This window comes from Octodon degus, unplaced genomic scaffold (assembly GCF_000260255.1).
Source record: "Octodon degus isolate 3935 unplaced genomic scaffold, OctDeg1.0 scaffold00283, whole genome shotgun sequence".
Taxonomy (NCBI): Eukaryota; Metazoa; Chordata; class Mammalia; order Rodentia; family Octodontidae; genus Octodon; species Octodon degus.
In genome coordinates, this window is record NW_004524859.1 from 788,554 (window position 1) to 793,209 (window position 4,656).

Sequence of the window (4,656 nt, forward strand, 5' to 3'; positions counted from 1 at the left end):
ACCAACGAAGGGCAGTGGTGGGGACACAGGTGTGAGTTGTGAACTACCTGCTGCAAGTGAAGAAGGCGGGTCCCCTACATTCACAGGGGTTGCTGTCACCAGAAAGAGGACCCAGGGCTTTGACACAATAAACGAAAATGCTCGAGGGCGAAGAGGGAGGGGGCCCTCCATCCCTCAGCTCCGGAAGCTAGAGTGGCCTGCCACCAAGGCACTGGTCTCCATGGTAAGGTGCGGGAGGGGGCCTGTGGATATCCTCTCAGACCACCAGGGAACTCTGGAGAAGCACAGACTCTGCCGCCGGGGTGTGGGGTGGGGATGGAGTGGGATGGGGTGGGGGGTGGGGCTGTGCTGCCACTGCTTGAAGGGCAGCCGGGAGGCCTCGGAGGCCTCTGGATCCTTCCGTGCTGGCGCTCTGGGGCTGGCAGGGGAAAGGGGAGAGTCCGGGCTGGAGGGGCAGTTCTGGAAGATGAAGCCCACTGGGGAAGAGGGGCTTCATCAAGCTGATGGGGCAGAAGGCCGAGCCGGTCGGGTTGAAATGGATTTTGTTCTTGCCTAGACAGGAAATCAGGAAGGCCAGGTTAGGACCTGGGGCATCTCCTCTTCGAAAACACTAACTGGCTCACAGCCCTCCGGGGGGCCTCCGGCTTGAAGACATAGCTGCGGCTGGGCTGAGGGGAGGCAGCAAAGGCGAGAACCGGAGATGGGCTGCTGTCTTCCAGGGAGGTCGGGTGATCCGGGTAGGAGGCTTTGTTATTGGGGACCGACGCCAGCTGCTCAACGGCACCCCGCTGGTCCTCACGGCTGACCCTGCCAGAGGGCTGGGGCAATGCCAGCGGCATGGAGGGCGGGCCAGCAGGGGTGCCTGGCTCCAGCAGGAGGAAGGAACGGTCACAGCTGCCATCCTGGGGAGGGGCTGGGCACGGTGCCTATGGGGACCTCAAGGACCCGCAGCAGCTCCTCTTCTCCCTGCTCCTTCACAAACACCTCCTCCAGCTTGGTCGAGCCCCTCCAGGCTCCTAAGCAGGCAGCGGCTGAGTCGCAGGAACGGGGACCCCTCGGGGAAGCTAGGCGGGGAAGCCCTCAGCGCCCCCCGCACTGCAAGGTCCCCTTGAACTTTCCCGCTGCGGCTCAGCTGTGTCCGCTGCAGCTGTTGGTGACCTTGGTGACCTTTTTGGTGGTCTGTGCTGCCCAGGACGGCGAGCGCTTGTGTGTGTAGGAGGCGGCCCGCTCACCCTCCGACTCTTGCAGGGACAGGGGTGTCAGGGTGGCTTGGCCATTGGTACAGCAGGCGAAGGCCCATCGGCTTCTCGGGGCCACTGGCCAGAAGGTAGGCGCTGCGCATGGTGTCCAGGAGAACGCGCGCCAGGCCCGAGGCGGCTGGCTTTTCTGGGGCCGCGGAGCACGGACGCTGGCTGCGTGGCCACCCATCCCGGCGCTGAGAAGGCTGCTGCAGCTGGAGTGGGACTGGTGCCCTGTGCAGCGGCAGCCCAGCCCGGGGGAGCCCCTGGTCCCTCCACCACCCAGACTCCGGCCCCTCCACGACCCGGCCCCCCGGCCCCTCCACGACCCGGCCCCCAGGCACCTCCATGACCCGGCCCCCCGGCACCTCCACGACCCGGACCCCAGGCCTCTCCACGACCCAGACCCCCGGCCCCTCCACGACCCGGCGACCTGGCCCCCAGGCACCTCCACGACCCGGCCCCCCCGGCCCCTGCATGACCCAGTCCCCCGACCCCTCCACGACCCGGATCCCCGGCCCCTCCATGACCCGGCCCCCCGGCACCTCCACGACCCGGATCCCCCGACTCCTCCAAGACCCGGCCCCCAGGCCCCTCCAACCCGGCCCTCCCCGGCCCCTCCACGACCCGGCCCCCAGGCCCCTCCGCCTGTACCACCCGCTCTGGCCCTCGCCATCGCCCACGCCAGCCCGCCTGGGCTCCAGGATGAGTGCCACACAGTCCCACAGTCCATATGCATCTAGGAAACTATCCATGTTCTTGCATTTTCCATCCTGTGCGATTAAGGATTTTAGAAGTAGATATGGACGATCTTCTGCATTTATGTAAGCTTTGTAGTTATTTCACCCTGTTCATTTTTTATTGCATTACTTTTAATTTTTTCCTTTTTTGATAAGCTTGGCTAAGGGCTTATAATTTTTTTATCTTTTTAGTTTTTAAAGAACTAACTCTTTGATTCATTTTTTTTTTGTATTATTTTCTTCATCTTCTTTCATTAATTTCTGGCCTAATATTTATACTTTCTTTCCTTCTTTTGTCTTTGTGCTTGACAGTTTTTTTTTCTAGAAACTTGAGGTGCAGTGTGAGTTTTTTGGGGGGGTTGTTATATTTTCCTAACATGTGAGTTCACCACTATAAATTTCCTTCTTAGGCAGCTTTCACTGCATCTCACAGGTTCCAGTAAGTTGTTTCTGTATTTTTATTTGATTGTAAATACTGTTTAATTTCTTCTTTAATTTCATCATTGACCAAATGATTGTTATTTTATTTCATTGTGTTTACGGTGTTTTGCAATTGCTTTTGTTTATTTTAAGTTTCATTGCACTACACTGAGATAATATGAATGGGATAATTTATTCCCTTTGCACTTAGGCATCCTCTGTGTGCTAGTATATGATCCATTTTGGAGAATGTCCCATTTGCAACTGAGATGAATGTGTGGTATGAACTTCCTGGAACACTGTGTGAGGTTCTTCCAAACCTAGTTCTTCACACCTTTGGTTTAGTTCCTTTATTTATTTATTTATTTATTTTTACTGATCTTTTGTTACAGTAGGGTGTTGGAGTCCCCCCTTACAACTGTATTATTGCTTGTCTGGGTTTATGTCTATTCTACTTTATTTTATGTAGCTAGGTGCCCTACATTGGGTACATATTTATTCATTATCATTATCTTTTCCTTTTGCAGTTTTCCTCCAACAAATATGAGGTGACCTTCTTTATCTCTTTTAATCATCCATTCTTTGAAGTTAATATTGTCAACAAACAGAATAGCTACCCCTAATTTTTTCTGGGTGCCTTTTACATGGAGTATTGTTTCCCATCTTTTGGCTCTCAGTCTCTGAATTTCCTTTTGAGTTAAATGTTTTTTTTTTTTTTTTTTTTTTTTTTTTGGCAGAACCAGAGACTGACCTCAGGCCCTTGCGCTTGCCAGGGAAGCACTTATTCCACTGAGCCATCTCCCTGGCCCCCTAAATGTGTCTCTTGTATACATGAAATTATTGGCTTTTACTTTCGGATCCACTCTGCCATTCCATTTCTTTTGATTGAATTTGGGGCATTTACATGGATGACTGTGACTGATAGGTCTTCACTTATCTTTGTCACATCATTTTCCTACTGTAGGTTTCCTACTTTTTGTGCTCAGACTCAGCACGCCCTGGTGGGAAGGCAGGCGCCCTACCTTGCCCTTCTGTTTTATTGCTTCTCTGCTTCGTGATTCCTTTCTGTTGTTCCCAGCCACCAGCCCCAGCATGACAGCATTTTGTCCCCTTCTGCACGTGCCACTCCACGTCCCTGTGCAGGATTCGCTAGAGGGCACCTCATTAGGCAGTCTTCAGGACCCGTGCAAACTGGCAAAATGTTAACTGCCTTTTTATCATACATAGTAAAGCTGAGTTCATGAACTAGGCAGGAACCTGAAGTAATGAAAAAAGAAGGGTGAATAAGAAATTGCAGTATTATTTTATATATTCCTATTAGCTATTTAAAATAACTATGTCACCTCTTGGATAATTAAGAAAACAGAAGGGAATCGTTAGATAAGATCCATAGATGAGCCCTTGTAGCTCAGCCTGGAAGGTCCTCGCCCCAAATATGTTCAGCAACAGACGCTGTACAATACACTCAATTCACTTTAAGGGATGTGCAATGAAATAAAGATGGTTAGTAGGAAAGACTTTCCCTCCAGGGTTCTCATGTTTCCACTGGGAAGTTTTGGGGTTCTCGTCACAGAGAACAATTTGAGTTCAATTTGACAACATTCACCGGCACTCGCGCTGTCTTAAGACTCTAAAGCAATGGAGGCGGGCGCGGCAGGACTTCTCATGCCCGAGCGCGAGGCTTTCACTTTGGAGACGGGTTTGTTAGGGCTGACTGCCACTAAAACTGGGTCAGAGGGCATGCTTACTTCTTTTTCTTAGAGATTTTTATTGCTACTTTAATCATCCAAATTATCGCTCGGAGCCCAGCTTTTATGCCTGGGTCAGTACACATTCTTCACAAAGGTCTTTTCGGAGAGCAAAACCAACCAGAAGCATCTTCTGTGTGCTAGTCTATGATCTATTAGCCAGACCTCTAGAGCATGCGCGCTCGGGTGAGTTTGCCCGGCTCAGAACGCCCCCGGCTGGCTCCAAGCGCGCTCGCGTCTGGGCCCAGGTGTATTGGATCCCAGTCGCTGGCAGCCAGCTGGGGCAGCGCCTCCCAGCCAGATGGTTGGGGTTCCCTGGTCAGGTGGGGGACCACGCTCCCGTGCCGCCCCCTGGTGAGCTGCAGGGGTGCAGCGTCCTGCTCCTGCCACCCCAGGGCTGAGGCATCGCGGGCTACGCGGGACACAACTGCGCACGGGCCCGCACGCTCGGGAGATGCGCTGGGCTGAGCTCGGGTGTATCTGCTCTTCAGTTCTCTGCCCTGACTTTCT

General features: G+C 53.1%; 1 pseudogene; it reads right to left on the reverse strand.

The window, feature by feature from the left end:
- Positions 1 to 256: 256 nt before the first annotated feature.
- LOC101592418 lies at positions 257 to 1,914 on the reverse strand (annotated as a pseudogene).
- Positions 1,915 to 4,656: the final 2,742 nt, after the last annotated feature.